Source organism: Chlamydotis macqueenii, chromosome 18 (assembly GCF_036417535.1).
Source record: "Chlamydotis macqueenii isolate bChlMac1 chromosome 18, bChlMac1.mat, whole genome shotgun sequence".
NCBI classification, from domain to species: Eukaryota; Metazoa; Chordata; class Aves; order Otidiformes; family Otididae; genus Chlamydotis; species Chlamydotis macqueenii.
In genome coordinates, this window is record NC_141573.1 from 1,511,900 (window position 1) to 1,530,395 (window position 18,496).

The 18,496-nt window shown below is 64.0% G+C and overlaps 1 long non-coding RNA gene across 2 annotated transcripts; it reads right to left on the reverse strand.

Annotated features, from left to right (window-relative positions):
* Positions 1-1,814: 1,814 nt before the first annotated feature.
* On the reverse strand, positions 1,815-5,193 carry LOC147598444 (uncharacterized). Of its 2 annotated transcripts, none has more exons than XR_015260570.1 (3): positions 5,112-5,193; positions 3,391-3,509; positions 1,815-2,288 (listed from the first exon to the last, which is right to left on the reverse strand). It is a non-coding gene; the product is annotated as an uncharacterized LOC147598444 (long non-coding RNA). The 2 variants fall into 2 exon arrangements; XR_015260571.1 differs by having other exon boundaries at positions 4,797-5,175.
* Between the last annotated feature and the right edge of the window lie 13,303 nt (positions 5,194-18,496).

The following is an 18,496-nucleotide window of genomic DNA, read 5'->3' on the forward strand; positions in this document are numbered from 1 at the left end:
AGGCTCAGCCAGTCCAGGGCACCCAGCCGGCGCGGGGCGAGCATCCGGGGGGATGCCGGGGCTCAGGGTCCCTCTGAGGAACACGGAGCCAGGAGCCCAAAGTGCCCTCTGGCCCTGGGAGCTGGCTGGCACGGGTGCTGGTGAGGGTGCTGGTGCTGGCACTGGTGTGGGTGCTGCCACTGGTACTGGTGCAGATGCTGGTACTGGTGCTGGCGCTGGCACTGGTGCGGGTTCCAGTGCTGGCGAGCAGCAGGGTGGGGAGGGTTAAGGCTTCCACCCATCGGGCTGCTGGGGAACGTAATTAAGTGCTAACTTGTAATTTTTTTTAATGAAGTACCGGAGCTGGAGGTTTATAATTGCTAATGAGCCAGAATAATAATTAGTTGTTTTTTAATGAGGGCGACGATCACTCGGAGGGAGAGGGAGAGCCAGGCTCGCTTTGGCCTAATTTTTCTTCCATGGTTGCGTGGTGCGTCCGACAGCCTGGGTCGCCCCTCGTGTCCCAGCCGGTGGCGGTGGCCCTGCCAGCCCCGTGCCCGTCCCTGGGGCAGGGCTGCGATGCCACGCTGAGTGCCACTGTCCCTGCCCGGGTACCGGCTTTCCTCAGCGGGAATATCTGGGGACATCCCTGCACGGTCACCTCTTGCCAGCCCGTTTGCGTCACTCGGATGCACGGTGGCCCCTGGGGATCCCGGGGATGAGCCCCTGCATGCCGGGGTGCCCTGGTGCGCGTCCCCGTGCCCGTCGGAGGGTGACGTGGGGTGTCTGGGCGTGACGGATCCGTGCAAACACACGTCTCCCCCAAACCGGCACCGCCGCGGGTGCAGGTGCTGGTGGGCGCTGACGGCACCGAGCAGCATCCCGTCCCGAGGTAGCGTGACGCGCGGGGGATCAGAGGGCAAAAATCAGACAGCTAATTAGGTAATTGCGGATGATTATCTTTAATTAGAGAAAGGGAGGGGTGCGAATCAGGGGGACGCGGAGGCCGGGAGATGCCGAGCGCCCCGTTAGCCCCCCGGCCGCAGAGTCCCGGGATCGCCGAGCCCCCGGGCGCCTTGGCCCCGCCGCACACCTGCCTGCGCGCTCCGGAAACCCTCCCGCAGCGCAGCGAGAGCCCCGAGAGCCCCCTGATGCCGCTGAAGGATTCACAAATCAGGCTGCAAATAACGGGAGAGCGCCGCGGTATTGTCTCAAAATTTAAAAAAAGGCAAAAGGAGCAGAGACTGAAGCAGCCAAAGCCAGCGGGACGGCTTTGTTGCCTGTCTTTTGCAGAGAGATAAATAATGAAGCCGTTCTGGGGGATTTTCGGCTTTCTGAACGCATCCCCCGGCACGGGGCCCGCATGGCATCGCTTCCTCCGGCCACTGCGGATTCCCTGGGCCGGGATGCACCGTGGGCTGTGCTGGCGATGGAGCACATCCCTGTGCCGAGGCCGGCTCCAGCGATGCCGGGGTGGCGGGGTCCCCGCAGCTGCTGCTCAGCCCCGCCACGCTGGCAGAGATTTTGGCACTGCGGGGCGGCGCTGGCACCGCCTGGCACCCCAGCCTGGCAAACGGCGTCGCCGCGCCACGCGTGTCACCCTGTGAGCCACCTCATCCAGCCGAAGGCGTGGGGGAAAACCCGCCCTGCGCCAGACAGGCCCATTAAACCAACGTACACTGTTATTTCTCAAAGGTGTAATTAAATTTAATCATCAGGCGCAAAGGCCGGGGTCTGCCCCCAGCCCCCACGGCAGAGGTGAGCGGGTCCCCCACCGGCACCCCCCCGCGCCCCAGATCCCCCAAGAAACGGGCGGCCGCGCCTCTTCACGCTGCTCTGGTTTTTTGCTGCTTCACCAGAGCTGAGATCTGACCTTTTTTAATATACAGGGCTGCGATTTCGGAGCCGGGAGCAGCTCTGGGAGGAAAAGGTGGGAGCGGGTGAGATGGAGGGGGGAGAAAAACCACGGCAGCTCCCCAGCGGGGCCGGCCGGGCGGTGTTCCGGTGCCCACTGCGGGCAGCGGCAGGGATGCTCCGGGGAGCATCGGTGCGATGCGGGGCAGGGATGGGGGGCGCGAGGCAGGGACGGGCAACTGCCCGATTAAAAAGAAATGCAAGCTGTCACACCGGCGGGAGCGGGAGCGACGCGGGGCCGGGCAAAGCGAGCCTGCACGGAAATTGCAGCCCTGTGCCGCGCCGCAGACGAGGCCCCGATAATTGCGCTTTCTTTTCTTCCTTTCTTTCTCTTCTCCCCCCGCTGAGCTGCAATAATTGGGTGCTGTCGCCCGAGCTCATCCGCTGCCGGCTCCCTGAAAGGAGCTCTGCAATTAGCGAGCGTCACCCTGTAATAAAGCCTTTAATATCCACTTTCATGGCTCACGCTGCGGCCGCTCAGCCCTGTTCCCATCCCTGTTTCCATCCCCATCCTCATCCCCATCCCATTGCCATCCCCATCCTCATCCCATCTCCATCCCATCCTCATCCCTATCCCATTGCCATCCCTTCATATTCTATCCTTATCCCAATCTCATCTCATCCCCATCCCATCCCCATCCCATCCTCATCCCCATCCCATGCTCATCCCCATCCCATCCCCATCCCATCTCCATCCTCATCCCATCCCCATCCCCTCCCAATCCCATCCCAATCCCATCCTCGTCCCATCCCCATCCTTGTCCCATCTCCATCCTCATCCCATCCCCATCACCTCCCAATCCCATCCCAATCCCATCCTCATTCCATGCCCATCCCATCCCCATCCCCATCCCATCCCATCCCATCCTCATCCCATCCCCATCCCCTCCTATCCCCGTCCCATCTCCATCCTCATCCCTTTCCCATCCCCCTCCCAATCCCATCCTCATCCCATCCCCATCCCAATCCCATCCTCATCCCATCCCCATCCCATGTCCATCCCCATCCCATGTCCATCCCCACCCTCATCCCTGCACAGCCTGGCAAGCGCCGGGGTGGCCAGACCCCCCCGCCCAGTATCCCATGCCAGCCCCTGCCCATCGCCGCTCCACCCGGGAGACGGCGTGCCGGCTGGAGTGGAGCCCGGCACCGGGCCACGCACAGCATCGCGGCACAGAGCCCTCGGGTCCCATCCTGACCCACTTTCCTGAGCAAAAGTCTCTGCCGGTGTTTGAAAGGCGGCTCCTGCCTGGGAGCCCTGCGCGGGGCCGTGGTTCCCAGGGTGCTGCCTAACGAACGCTCCCGATAAGGTAATTAGGGGAGAAATAATAAATGTGTCAGTCCTGCCAGAAGTATTTTTCCCGGGAGCGAGGGGGGAGCCCTGCTGCCGTGCCGAGCGTGCGCGCGCTCGCCGTACGTGAAAATTACCTGGGTGAGAGCTCCCCGGCCCCGCGCGGGTGCATTACTGATGAACCCCTCAGGGCGGGGGTGGCTTACGGGCCCTCCTGCTCCGCTCGCTGCCGTGCATTTTCCCTGGGTTTTCTCCCTCCGAGTCGCCGTGTGTGTCCGGCGGGACACGCTGCTGGCTGCGGCGCCGCTGAGGTGCTTCTCCATCCCTGCGAGACACAGGATAGATGGGATGGGATTGGGAGGGGAGGGGATGGGATGGGATGGGATGGGATGGGATGGGATGGGAGGGGATGGGATTGGGAGGGGAGGGGATGCGATGGGATGGGATGGGATGGGAGGGGATGGGATGGGGATGGGATGGGGATGGGATGGGATGGGATGGGAGGGGATGGGATGGGATGGGATGGGATGGGAGGGGATGGGGATGGGATGGGATGGGATGGGATGGGATGGGATGGGAGGGGATGGGGATGGGATGGGATGGGATGGGATGGGAGGGGATGGGGATGGGATGGGATGGGATGGGATGGGATGGGATGGGATGGGAGGGGATGGGGATGGGATGGGATGGGATGGGATGGGAGGGGATGGGATTGGGAGGGGAGGGGATGGGATAGGATGGGATTGGGAGGGGATGGGATGGGATGGGATGGGATGGGATGGGAGGGGATGGGGATGGGATGGGAGGGGAGGGGATGGGATGGGGATGGGATGGGATGGGATGGGATGGGAGGGGATGGGATTGGGAGGGGAGGGGATGGGATGGGATTGGGAGGGGATGGGATGGGATGGGATGGGAGGGGATGGGGATGGGATGGGAGGGGATGGGATAGGATGGGATGGGATGGGATGGGAGGGGATGGGATGGGATGGGATAGGATGGGATGGGATGGGATGGGAGGGGAGGGGATGGGAGGGGATGGGATGGGATGGGATGGGAGGGGATGGGATGGGATGGGAGGGGAGGGGATGGGATGGGAGGGGATGGGAGGGGATGAGATGGGATGGGATGGGATGGGATGGGGATGGGATAGGATGGGATGGGATGGGATGGGATGGGATAGGGATGGGGATGGGATGGGATAGGGATGGGGATGGAGATGGGATGGGATAGGGATGGGGATGGAGATGGGATGAGATGGGATGGGATGGGATGGGGATGAGATGGGATGAGATAGGGTGGGATAGATGGGATAGGGTGGGATGAGATGGGGTGGCGGCTGCAGCGTGTGACCTTCCCTCCCCTCCCCTCCATCCCACAGGACCACCAATGGCAAGATTGTGCCCCTGCGCCCCAGTGAGCTCCAGCATGGGCGGGCACTGGCCCGACTCTCCGTCTCCGGGCAGCCGGCAGCCCAAGAGCCCCGCGGTGGGGAAGAGGAGTTGGATGCCACTTTATAAATCATCGTCTCCCTTTATAGATGGAGCTTTAACCTTCCTGGCTTCTGCCCGGGGATTTATTAGCAGTTTCATTTCCCGCAGCAATAACTCACCGCGCTCCCCGGGGCGGGCGGCGGGCTCCTCCGCACCCTCCAGCGGGCCCTTGGCACCCCGGCAGGGACGGGGCCCCTCCTCACCCCCCACGCCTGGCTGCTCCGGGACCCCGTCCTGCAGCATCGCCTTCTCCCCGATGCCATGCCGATGGGCAGGCGGGGCGTGGGGCTGGGGCCTGTGGAGCCCTGCCTGCACCAGTGACAGGACAGGGACAGGGACGGGGACAGGGGTGGCTTTGCAGGGGCTGCTGGCGCTGGCGGCAAACCCCCGTCCCCAAGGTCCTTGGCTCGGCCCGCTCGCCTTCCCACACAGACCTGACAGCCGAGGGATTTTCGTTCCCCAAAGGATTTTCTTAATTAGGAGGCTTCATAACTCGCAGTGGCGTGCACTCGCACACCCACTCGTCTTCCTCTCTTCAAAGGCTCTGCCCACCCATCCTGCGCGGTGCCGCGGCGGGGTGCTGGGGCCGAAGCGGTGCGGGGACATCGTGGTGGCATCGCGGTGAGGAGGGGGCGCGGACCCTCTCCCCAGCCCCTGGCACGGGGACGGCGCCGTCCCGAGGGTTGTGTCTGGGGAAGAAGGGATGGGGTGCATTCCCGGCCCTGAAGTTCGCTTCCCTAACGAGGTCTGCGCTAAGGCGATTAGGAAGAAGTTTAGTGACGGGTTTTATAATCCTGCCTGAAAGGGAAACACGCCTCCGCCTCCTTCCCCTGCCCTGTCCCTCCTGTCCCCAGCAGGGACGTTCCCAGCCGCTGACCCCACCCCGGCGCAATCGGGTGGGTTTTGCCCGCTCGTCGGTTGGGTTTGATGCCGGTGCTGCCCACGGGGCAGGGGCTGGATGGCGATGGGCGTGCGCAGCTAACGCTGGTGGAGTCTGGGTGTGCCGGCGAGGCGAGACGTGGCCGTACCCGCTGTGCCATCAGCACACCCGCCATGTCATTGCCGTACCCACCATCCCCGCACCGTACTCACCACGCCTGCGCCATACCTGCCATGTCATCACCGTACCCACCATGTCATCACCGTACCTGCCGTGTCATCACCGTACCCACCGTGTCATCACCGTACCTGCCATGTCATCACCGTACCCACCGTACCCGCCATGTCATCACTGTACCGGCCATCCCCAGGCTCCTGCGGCTCCCAGGTAGGCGCAGGGCGCATTTCCCGCAGCGTTGCGCGGGAGGAATCGATCCCCGCTGTTTCATTTATTAGCTGGTGTAATACTGCAGAAACCGCTTCCACAGTGTCCCAAACTGAATCATTTATTCTTGACAAAAATCCAATAAAGAGCTCAGGCCTTCTCCATAGGCGGATAAAGCCCAGATTAATGGGGCTGCCCAGATCAAAAAAGAAAAGGAGAAAAAAAAAAAGGAAAAAAAAAAGAGGAAATGCTGGGAAGATGAGCGTGGGATGGAGAGGAGACTTCTTCCACCTTCTCGCTTTCCCAAGGCTGCTGTGGCTCAGGGTTTTATTACAAAAAGCCACCTAAGTATTACAGGCTAATCCGTAAATCCCAGCCTAGTAAAATATGTGATGGATTTTGTAAATTGTGCCCTTTACAAATCTGATTGAACTTTTTTTTTCCCTGCTAGTTCCCTTTTCTTCTCCTTCCCCCTCTTCGCCCATGGGATTTTTTTTTTCTCCTCGGGGACAAGAATGCCTTTCGGTGTCCGTGTCCCGGCCTTGCTCCTGCTCCAGTGGCTGAGGATGGGATGAGAACGGGGATGGGATGGGGAAGGGGAAAGGAATGAGGATGGGGATGGGGATGAGCATGGGGATGGGGATGGGGATGGGGATGGGGACGGGGAGGGGGAAGGGGAAGGGGAAATAAATTAGGATGAGGATGGGGGTGGGGATGAGGATGGGGAAGGGGACGGGGATGCAGAGCCCGCCCGTGGCCCTGTGGCCCGCTCTCCCCCCGCTGCGCCAGGGCCACCCCGAGCCGGCGGGGCCGGGAGCTGGGCCCGCGGGACAGGGGGAGTCAGACAGGGACCCTGTTGTCTTTGGCTCCTTCTCCGAGGCCGTGGAGAGACTTGGCCGTGGGGCCAGGCTGTAAATCCCGGGTGTCAGATGTGGTGCGGGTCCCCCAGCGTGGCCGGGAACCACGGAGCATCACGGGACGTGGGCTCCTCGGGGTGCTGGGACAGCCCCGGGGGCCGGGGTGGGCTGCCGTGCCTGGAGATGGGGATTCACACAAGCGTCCCGTCAGGGCGAGCGGTGCATCGCTGGCCGGCTCCGAACGGAGCACATTTCTGTGCAGGAGTGGGATAAACCTGGGCACGTCTTTCCTTCCTCCAACGTTATTTCCTGGTTTTTTTTTTTTATTTTATTAAAGCAAGATGTTGCTGGCGAAACTCGCGCTCCCTTCCCTGTTTTTCCGTCAAATTATTCTGCAGAGGAACATCTGGCGGCAGCTAACGAAGGGGCCACTCCCGCCTGTCACGGCGGAGACGCTGATTTCCCCGCAGCGGCCAAGGGCAGCTGGCAAATGCCACCTGCCACCGCGGTCCCTGTCATCCTGCGCCGCTGGGCGACACGGGCGGCAGCGGGGACGGGGACCCGCCAGCATCGCGCCCCGCGTAGCAAACCAGGAGCTGGGACGAGGAGGAACGTCTGCCACGTCCTTCATTTGTCTCCCTTCCCTCCTGAGCCGCTTTTTCTTTCGGTTTAAGGGAAACGCTGAGGCTGACGGAGACCTGGGATCCGATCCTGGCTCCGAGCTGGGCTCCAGCCCTCGGCAGCCGGAGCCGAGTCCGGATCTCTGCTGGGGGCTCAGATCCTCCCGAGAAGGGGGGGAAGCACCAAAGCCCCCCCAGACCCAGCTCTCACCAAACTGGGTGCCTTCACCCCCAAATTGTGCCTTGTGAAAAACCCAGCCCTGCAAATCTCAGTACCATAACCGCCCTCGAGGGAGTGAGGGCTGGGTTAGCGCCCAAACGTGCAGCGAAGGGCACCTGAGCTGCCGCCGGTGCTGACGGGGGGGACAGCAGGGCAGGGCTGTGCCTCGGTTTCCCCCAAACCAAGCAGTGCTGTGGTCTGGGCTGCGGGGAGCCGTCCAGCCCTTCCTTTCCTCCTGCAACCCACGGCGGCGACTGAACACGGGCGCTACACGCGCTTGGAGCCAGCGCTGGCGGATGCTAGGTGGTAACCATGGCAACTGCCAGGTTTCTGTTTCCTCGCCCTTGCCAGTCACCTTGAGATGCCACCATGTCCCGGTCACCAGTCAGGCCCCGGGCTGCCCGGATGTGCGTGGCAGAGGGACGCGGCGGCAGCGGGGCCGTGCCGGGGATCCCCGTCCCCATCCCGACGCACGGGCCGGATCCAGGTCTCCGCCGCCTCCCAGGCTGTGCTGGGGCTCCCGGGGGTCCCCTCGCCCCGGGGATGGCAGTGGGTGCCGTGGGGTGCCGGAGGGAGCCCCGCGCCGCCCCGTCGCCGCATCCCCGGCGCTGGCAGCATCCCTGCCCGGCAGCCGGCGGAAGGAGCCCGGCGAGACGCGCAAAGCAACATCTGCAAGCGCTTAACCACGCAGCCGGCCCAGCCCTTCCCAAAATAGCTCGCTGGAGCGGGCTCCCATGCCAGCGCTGATGTCATTTGCTTTTATTTCCCTCCCGTCCGCTCCTTCCCTGCTGGAGCCACGATTCACTCGGCAGCCGCGCTCCGTGCCAGGGGCTTTGCGGCCGCGAGCCGGGCCTGTGCCGACGCAGCCGGGGCACCGCTGAGGGATGGCTCCTGGCACGGAGGCGCTGGCTGGGGCTGGCCCAGCCGCCGAGGGGCTGCGGGGGTCCCCGTGCTCCGGCGGTTGCGATGCTGTTGGAAGCTCCTCGTGTCCCTTGCCAGAGCCGTTCTTTCTCCAGCGGCATGGGTGCTGCGGGGAAACTGGGGACATCCTGACTGTCACTGCTGGCTGCTCCGGCAGGGTTGGGGGACAGCAGCCCCCAAAGGGGATCTCAGGGCTCCGACGCCTCTGGCTGTGCCTCCGCTGCTCCAGGAACCCTGAGGAGAGCGGATGCCACGGCGGCGTCCCAGCGCGTGGCTCCGGTGGGGTCCCCGGGGCTGCCGATGCCTCCGCACCGCAGGCTGCCGCTGGCCCGGGCCCCTCTCCGCGAGCGGGGAGTGCACTTGGCCGCCGCCACGCCAGCGGAGATGGGGCCCGGCGCTGAGCCAGCCCGCGCAGCGAGGAGCGGGCCAGCTGGCCGCAGCCGCTCGCCTGGCTCCGGCACCGCCGCTCGCCTCCGGTGCAACGTGTCCGCGCAGCGCGCGCCAGCCCCAGCCGCCCCGGGCTCGGCTCCATCCGTCCCGTCGCCTCCCCACCAGCCCCGCGGGATCCCGCTGCGGGGGTCCGGGGGCTCCCTTGGGCTGCGGGGCGACGGTGGTGAGGGCATCGGGGAGTAAAAGCTGACGGAGAAAATGCAACCAGTCCCCGCTCTGCGCGTGGGGACCATCACAAGGCCTGCGCGCCGTGCTGGCGTCTGCTAGCTGCTCCCGCTCCCGCTCAGCTGCAAGGCTTCGCTCGGAGATTTTCATGGAAAAATGGGTGGGGTGGGAGGACGCCCCTGCGTACGGCCAGGGAGGAGCTGGGGTGCCTGGCTGCCACTGGTTCTCCCCAGTTCCCGTTTCTCTGCCCTGCAGCGGCACAGGGGACCCCCACGTCCCCTCGGTCACCTCGGGGGATGCGCGGCTGGAGTGACGCCCATCTCCTCCATCATCCCGGCTCGGCACACTGCCCGTGCCCGGTGCCCACCGTGCCGCTCCGAGACATGCTGCACGTTGCGTCCCCCCCATCCTCCTCCCCTGCAGGAACACATGGCACCACGTCCTCAAATAATTGCTTCATTACGGGCTAATTGCTGCAATTAGCTGAGGAGTGCTCCCGCAAGGGCCTGCTGGCCGGTGCGTGGCGAGTGACGGCCCCTCCAGCCCCGCAGCTCGCGGAGGTGGCACCGTGCATGGCCCGGGTGGACATGGGGGTGCTCGGCCCGGCTCGGGGGGTCCAGCGTGGCACCCTGAATGGTGCTCAGCCCCTCGGGGACCCCGGGAGGGGCACAGGGCTGATTGCTCGGGTTTGCTGGCCCCCTCGTAGCTGCCTTGGCCATCCTCATCCTCACCCTGATCCCGCAGTGCCCCTCTGGGACAGGCACCCAGCAGTTTGCCGTGGGACGGGCACGCGCCGACGCCCGCCGGCACCGCGTGGCTCTGGTCCCCCAGATCTGCAGGGGGGTTGGTGGCATTCAACACTGAGGGGCTGCTGTTCCCCGCTGGCCTTTAAGGGCTTTTTCTCATCTTTTATGCAGCCCTCAGTGCTGGGAGCTGTGCTGGCCCTGGTGGGGCCCCGCAGCCCAGAGGCCACGGCGATGGGCACGTTCACCCTTTTCCTTCGGGCTGGCGTCACAAAGCTGCTCTGCTCAGCCCGGGCAGAGGCAGGATGGCTCCTGCGGGGCTGGGCAGCGCACAGGACCCTGCAGGGACGGGGTGTCGGAGGGAGGCGACACGCCATGGCGCGGCTGCCTTCCAGCACTTCCATCCCTTGACGGGCGCTGTCACGACGGAGCGCGTAACTGGGACGCGCTGCAGCGGTGCGGCGGCACGCGTCCCTCCGGCTCGGCTCGCCTGGTGCGTGCCGCTGCGCTGGCAGGCGGGATCCTGTCCCGTAATGGGCTTTATTTGCTCTGCTTTGTCACCGGCTGCTCGACACAGGAATCGCTTACGGTGACAAGAGCTGCGGGCGGGTGCTGCCTCCGCGCTGCTGCGGGGAGATGGGGCGCAGCGGGAGCAGAGCTGACGTGTCCCCATCTGTCCCCCAACGTGGGGGAGCACGAAATGAGCCGAGGTGACGGGAGACGCACACAGACCCCATCCTCCACCACCACCCCGGTGTCAGCACCGTCCCAGTGCCACCGTGCGAGGCGGGGACAGCCGTGTCCCACGCCAGCGGTTGCGTTCAGCCCCGCTGTCATCGCCGCTTCCCGAGCGGCGGCCGCGCTTATGAATAAATGAAGTGCGAGCGAAGCGTCTGCCTAATGGCACAATGACAAACGCGTACGGAAACCGGAGGGAAAAGGGAACGATTTGAGGAATTCAATTATTTAACAGAAGCTTGTTACTGGTAGGCACTGGGGAGCCCGTGCCAGCGCAGCCCCGGGCTTCGGAGGGGGGAGGCGTGGGGCGTCCCGGGGTGCCCGTGGGATGTTGGGGACCGTGGCTGAGAGCCCCCCACGGGGGATGGGGACACGCAGGGTGGGGGTGTGTGGGAGCTGGTGCCCGGGCAGGGTGGGCACACTGGCGCGGGGCGGGGGGTGGCATGGAGGGAGCGGGAGGGATTCGTTCGCACCTCTCCCGGGCTGGCAGCGCCCGGCGATGGAGGTGCAAATGGACTCGGTGGGAGCTCGCCGCCCTGCAAAACCCCCTTTTCGCGCGGCTGAACGGCGGGCGGCTGAGCGCGGCGCAGGGCCTGGTCCTGCCACGGCGCGGGATGGCCAGCCCAGCCCTGCCGGTGCCAGAGTTTAATGGCACACGGGTCAGGAACGGACCTCACAGAGGGGGATATGTGTTTTAAATTGATTTAAGTCAGTCCCACTCTCCCCAGCATCCAGGGACTCATGTCCCCGTGGCCTGGCCACAGTTACGTCTGCGTGGCACAGAGGACGACTGCACCGGCTGCCTGTCCTCGCTGCTGGGCTCCTCACCATGGGCTGGGGGCTCGGGCGGGTCCGTTCCCCCCTTTAGGGGTCACAGTGGCTGTGGGGACCCGCAGCTCCATCTGCGGGGCTGAGCCACGTCCTCGGCTGCGGATGCCGGGGGCCAAGGTCGGCACCGCGGATCAGCACACATTGCCCTCTCCACCGCGCAGCCAGCGGTGACAAAACCTGGCAGGGGACGGGAGCGCGTAAACGCGGGCAGGTGCTGGCAGGGGATGTGGGCTCCAGCAGCCAGCTCTCCGTGCACGCCCGGCTGCTCGCTGCGCTGCCTGGGGACCGCTCGCTCTTAGCGTGCATATGCTGCGAGGCGACGCGCTTTGTTCCCCTCCAGCCTCCTTTGGCTGCAAGCCGGCGAGTGCCAAGGCTCAGCCAGAGGCTCGAGCCAGGATGCTTGGGTCGGGATGCTCAGGTTGGGATACTTGGGTTGGGATGCTCCTGTTGGGATGCTGGGGTTGCGATGCTGGGGTTGGGATGCTCGGGTTGGGATGCTCAGGTTGGGATACTTGGGTTGGGATGCTCCTGTTGGGATGCTGGGGTTGGGATGCTGGGGTTGGGATGCTGGGGTTGGGATGCTGGGGTTGGGATGCTCCTGTTGGGATGCTCATGTTGGGATGTTCAGGTCCGATACAGCCCACGGTCCCTCCGTCCCTCCCCCTGCCGCTCTGTGGGATGAGTGTGCGCTGGTGCAGGAGCAGACCCTGCCTGAGCCCCAGTGGGACACCGGTGTCCTCCGGTTGATCATTTAATCAAGAAATCACACGTGAGCGTGGCGCGGGCATGCTGAGCAGCATCCACTGCTGGAGCCAGGTAGGGCAGAGCATCCCACCCCAGCCGGCTCCATGGTGAGAGCCGCTTGCCCACCCCAGCACACCAGAGGACCCTTGATGTGAGTTTAATTCCGGCCCTTGTGCCAGAGCAGCCGGAACCTCTCACGGCTGCAGAGCTCCCAGTGCTGCTGCCCAGCCCTGCTCCAGCCTGGTTCCTCTCAGCAGCTCTGAGCCCCGGGCGCGGGCGGCAGCCAGAAGGAAGCAGCTGTTTGCCAGAGAGGCAGCGCCTGGCAGCGGGCAGCCGTGCCGCAGCCGCTGCCAAGCCGGCGAGCCGCGACGGTGAACAGGCCCCTGCTCATCTGCTGGGCCGTTCTCCACAGGAACCGCCTGGCTTGTGGATGCCGACATCTGCCAAGCGCGGACACGGTGCTTTCCGGTGCCTGAACAAGCAGGATTAGTGCCAGGGTGTGGGTTTCTGGAGACCCTTTTGCACGTCCAAAGTGGATTTGGTGCCATCTTGGAGCCCCTCGGTCCCAGACACCCCATCCCCGGGGTCCCCACGCTCCCGCAGAGCCGCAGCCGGTGAGCGGCTGTTCGGAGAGAAGAAAAATCGCAGCATCAATCAGAGCAGGGAGCGAGAGCGCAGCTGGGTGATTTAGGTGACCGGTCACCGCTGTAACTGATGATGAGCCGCGAGCCGAGGAAAGAGAAATAAGAAGGCGACACAGGCGTCTGTTTGCATAAACTACTTTATCCGCAGAGGGGACCCGGCACCGAGGGAAGCGATAAATCCCCCTCGCCACAGCCGCGCGCTCGGATGAGATGGCTTTGATAGGAAGGCAGCGGCTTCACTGTGAGATACCGGCAGCTGGCGTGGGACCCCAGGGATGGTGGGTGTCTGGCGTGGGACCCCACGGATGCTGGGTGTCTGGTGTGGGACCCCAGGGTTGCCAGGTCTCCAGTGTGGGACCCCAGAGATGCTGGGTGCCTGGTGTGGGACCCCAGGGATGTTGGGTGTCTGGTGTGGGACCCCAGGGATGTCAGGTCTCCAGCGTGGGATCCCAGGGATGCCAGGTGTCCAGACAGACCATGACGGGGAGAACGGCTACACCCAAGCCGTGCAGGGGACCCCGCGGTTCCCAGTCCCCTCCTGTCCCACACCAGTGCCACGCTGCGACGCCTTGCAGCTGCACTGCGCTGCACCATGTGGCCCCCCCTTCTTCCCCCCCAGCCCTTCCATCTTCTTTAGCTCTCATTTTCCAATACGGGGAAGGAGGAGGAAGAAGAGACACCGGAGCCGGCTGTTTCATTCCCGCACACCTCTTCCCGTGCGCCAGATGGACTGGGGGAAATCATCCGTAATTGTTTATCCAGAAGCGATTCTGCGATGCGATGCGGCAGAGTCACCTTCCATCGGTGGTCTCAGCGCCGGGGCAGGGGGCTGGGGATGGGGGGGGGGCCCGGGAGCGGGGGTACCCCCGCTCCCGGGCCCCCCCCCCATCCCCAGCCCCCTGCCCCGGCGCTGGGACCACCGGGCAGCAACCCCCCTCTGTCTCCTTCCTCCTCTCTCCCACGCCACTCCTCATCCTCCCAACGGGTCCTTGGCCACGGCGTGATGGAGAGCCCGCGGCGCATTCAGGGCCAATTAATAACCGGTAAAAATAAAACCAATCCAAAGTCCACGTGCTGCCTCGGCGCCACGGCCAGGGCATCTCCCCGCTCACCGTCGGCGGCGCAAATTCCCCATCGCTTTATTCCTCCATCCTTGGGCCTCGGTGCTCACGTACCCGAGCCCGGAAAACGATTTCCACGGAGATGACGTACGAGCCGCTCGCTCGTTGAAGTTTGCGGCTCAGCCTGTGAGCGAGACATCTCTGTGGAGAGCGGGGCTGGCTGGGAGGTCTTGGTGCTGGAGGGGTCTTTTATTTTATTTTTTTCTCTTTAAATGAGGATTTTTTTTTTTTTTAAACAGCCTCACAAATTGATCCCCCGTCACCCATCCCCTGCCGTGGGTAACAGCAGGTAAACGGATCTTCGCGTCCTCGGCGGGAGCGGGGGCTCTCCCACGTGCGACACGCGTGTGCCCAGAGCCGCTCCGTGCCCGCGTGCACGTGTGTCGGGCTGTGCGGTACACGTGGCTGCGCATCAGCGTTTCTGAGTGCGTACGCTCACTCCCGCTGTATAGATGGGTGTGCGCAGCTTTATGACAACTGAAATGGAAAAGACAATTGGATGTCAAAACCCATCCCAGGAGCCCATTTATACCCCTCCACTTTTATGGGATTCCCGCTGATTGATTCAGGCCCCGTAAAACTTCCTACAGCGGCTCCCACCCCTCCCTGCCAGCTCTGCCGCGGATGCGACCGACTCCTCTGCCCGTAGCAGGATTGTATCCGGCATCCCTGGATGCGCAGCTGCTTCCCAGCTCCGCACCGGAGCCGCTCTGGCTAGGGGATGCCATCGCGTGCCGCGGGCGGACGGCGGCTTGGGGATGGCATAAGCTCATCACCACCAAACCCGAGCGGGGCCCCGTCCACCGAGGGCAGGACGTGGGCATCACCGCGGCGCGCAGCTGTGTCCGACAGAACCCACGACGAGCCGCGGGTCCAACAGCACCCCGTTCAACGGGCGCAGCTGTGGAGATCCCCATTAGCACCGGCGCGGGGCAGGCGGGGTGGGTGTCTGTCCCGGGGAGGGCACCGTCGGGGGCTGGTGCTGGTCACCCTGTGCCACCGGGAATCACGCGACGCTGGTGCCAATCAGGCGCAGATGCCTGCTGTGGGGGTTCGGCGGGTGCTGGCCCAGCACCTATTGCGCCCCGCTGGCCCCGTGTCTGTTTGGGGAGGGGGAGTCTGACCCGGAGGAAGGTGATGGGAAGACCTTCCTCAGCGTCCCCGGAGCCGCTGGCCCTTGTCGGAGCGACTCAGCCGGCAGCTGCCCGCCAGCGCTCTGCTCTCCATGGCTGAGCACGCTGACCTTTCCCAGCGCGCCCCGGCTCAGCCCCCAGCCACCGCTCCCGCTGGCTTCGGCGTGGGTGGGAGGCGGGGGGGAGCGGCTGCCGATGAGCAGCCCCTGCCCCTTCCCCCCAGCTCCGCTCCCCTCCAGCCCTCTCCGCCCCGGCGCTCATCCCGCACCCATTAATATTTATACCTGCCGGTGCGCGCTGAGAACTGGGACACAATCAGGACACTAAAATTATTACCTGGTGACAGGCAGCAGGTCGCTGGCAGAGCGTGTCCGACGCGGCCGTGTCCGCGACACCGGGGAGTGACGGTGGCGGGGGAGGGTGACAGGCAGAGGATGGAGGGCTGACAAGATTTGGGCTGAAAAGGCACGGTGCAGCCTTCCGACCACGCTGCCGGCTTGCAAGGGCAAGGGAGGGAGGTCACCCACCGCCCTGCACGGGAGCGCAGCTGTTGTGTTGCCACTGCGTTGCTGTTGTGTTGTCATTGCCTTGCCACTGCATTGCTGTTACGCTGGCGTTGTGTTGGTGTTGTGTTGGTGTTGTGTTGCTGTTGTGTTGATGCTGTATTGTCATTGCGTTGCCGTTGCCTTGCCATCGCATTGCTGTTGTGTTGCCGTTGCACTGCCATTGTGTTGCTGTTGCGTTGCCCTTGCATTGCCATTGCATTGACGTTGTGCTGCTGTTGCGTTGCCGTTGTGTTGCTGTTGCATTGCTGTAACACCACAGCAGCATTTCCATCGCATCACCCTGTAGTTGCCATCACATTGGCGTTGCATGGCCCTACACCCGGCACAGCCCTGGGAGCACGCCGCTTTGCCGGGAGCTCCCCCTCAGCCTTTCTCCAAGCGCTGAAGGCCACGGAGGCTTTTCCTTGTTGCGGCAAAGCCCGGTTGAGGAGGGTGACCGAGCGCGGGGCCGAGGCTGGGCTGCCCCACACCAGTCCGTGCACCGAGCTCAGAGAGGCGAGGGCTGCCCAGTCCATCGCTCTGCTCCCAGCACGGCGCGTCCCCGGTGTCACGGGAAGGGCAGGCACACGCCGGCTCCATGGCGGCAGCGCACCTCGCAGGGCGGCGTGTTCCCGCCCCCTTTTATAAAAAGCAATGCTCCTGTAATAAAGAATTTAATAACCCGCCGTGCCGCTGTGGATAGAAAACTCATTTGTTTAATAGGCAGCAGTTTGGCTTTGTCGTGTTCATTTAGTTTTTAATGACGCACAGTTGTGCCAATATTGATTTTAGCTTATAGGGGCTCAAAAAATGTACTATCTGGAATGATCTGAAATGCAGCCGCTTTATCTGGCGGGCGGGAAGACGGATCCCTCCCCGCCTCACTTCTGGCTGGCGTGAAGGGCTCCACGTGATCCCACGCCGATCCCCACCTCGCCCACCGCACGTGGCGGCAGCCGGCATCACCTGGCCGAGCTGTGCCACCTGTGGGCATGGGGAAACTGAGGCACGGGGGGGTGGTTCCCCCAAGCCAACCTCTGCCTGCGAGGCCGGGCTGGGAATGGCACCCAGCAGCGGGGTCTCTCCGGCCGTTGGGTCTCTCTGGCCGTTGGGTCTCTCCGGTTGTATTCTGTGAGCCATTTGGCGCAGGAAGGAATGCGCTGGTGGAGCAGCCCCCCAGCACAGACCTGCCCCCATCACCCCGCTTCCTTCATTCGTTTTTAACGAACGGGATGACAACGGACAGCAAATCCCATCGACGGCCCCTTGTTGAACATAACTACTTGGCAGGGACTGGCTGGAATCCATTTCCCGAGTGTCTGCTCCCCAGCCCCTGGCTCTCCCTGGGGTACCGCAGGGCGATGCTCGGGGTGTGGTGACCCCCGGTGCTGCCCCCAGCCCCGGGAGCAGCCAGAACCCCATGGAAGAGCAGAGCAGAGGGGCTCGGGCAGCGAACCCGGCCGGTCCGGTGGGCTTGGCGTGGGGAGGGGGCTGGGCAGGGACCCTCCTGCCTGCGCTCCCCCCGGTCCCCGTCCCATCCGGACTTTCTGCCCCAGAGCACGGAGTAACTCGCGCTGAGGTTTCGCTGCGGCTGACGGGGTTGATTGAGGCACTGGTACTGGTGTCTCCCTAAAACACCCCTGGGGCTTCATGGGAGCAGAAGCAGAGACCCACACCCCCCTCCCTGGGTCCCTGCTTGCGCCCGCTCCCCTTTGCCGGCTCAGCATCGCTGCGGCAGCTGGTTCCGCCAGGCACCAGTGCTCGGTGTTATTCATTATGCAAATCTGTAAATATATTATTTACTATTCCTCTTATTATTATCCATTATTTATCACCTAATCTTGTAGCGCTGGAAATCAGCGTGGCACCTGGGGCACCCCGTGCTGGGAAACTGGGGACGGGGAGCCCCCAAAACGCGCTGGGCCGGAGCGGGCATGGTGAGGCGGGGGTGTGCGGGGCGAGAACATGGGGGTTCAGCCTCCCACCGCCCTCCCGATGGCCCTGAGGAGCAGCTGGCCACTTTGGGGGGTTCTCCCAGCAGCCCCCTGCCCCTCTTCCAGCCAGGGGCCCGATCCTGCAGGGCAGGGGGTGGCTGCCCCATCACACGATTGGGGAGGGGACTTCCCCCTTCCCTGGGTACGAGGGGGAAGCTGGGGGCTGCAGTCACTCCCTGCGTGCACCTGGAAGGGTTTAACCTGCAGGTGGATTAGATCTGCTGGCTTCATGCGGAAGAGTTAAATGAGCCTGGGTTGGGGCATTTTGTGTTGCTGCAGCACCCTGAGGAGCGGAGATCTGGTGAGGCTGGGGGTGCCCAGCGAGAGCAAGGAGATGCTGGAGCTGGCTGGGAAGGAGCAAGAGCAAGCTGGCCCTTTCCATGAGGGATGAGCCACCGGTGATGCCTGGTGGGAGCTGGTAAGGTGGGATTTGGGCTCTGTGGCTTCTGCTTGCAGGCACCCTGAGCCATGGGGTGTGGGCAGTGCCTGGGGCTGCTGTGGGTGCACTGGAGTGGGGATTGTGGATGCAGAGGGAGAGCAGGAGCAGAGGTGATAGGTGCCCCTAAAAAGGGAGCTGGCGTCCCCCCCCCCACGCCCCTTTGCATCTGGGTCTGGAGCACCCAGCAAAAAGCCTTTCACTGAGCATCATGCTGGGGCACGTGGGGAGCTGGCGGTCAGAAATGTGTTTCCAAAGGATCTGGCCCAGGGGAGTGGAGCTGGGGGGGCTTCTGGCACCCCCAGCCTGGCCCTGGCTGGTGTGTGAGGGTCTCTAAGACCTCGGCTCCTGGAAGCGTGTGATGAAGTGAGAGTCTTGGATCCAGCCCCCAGC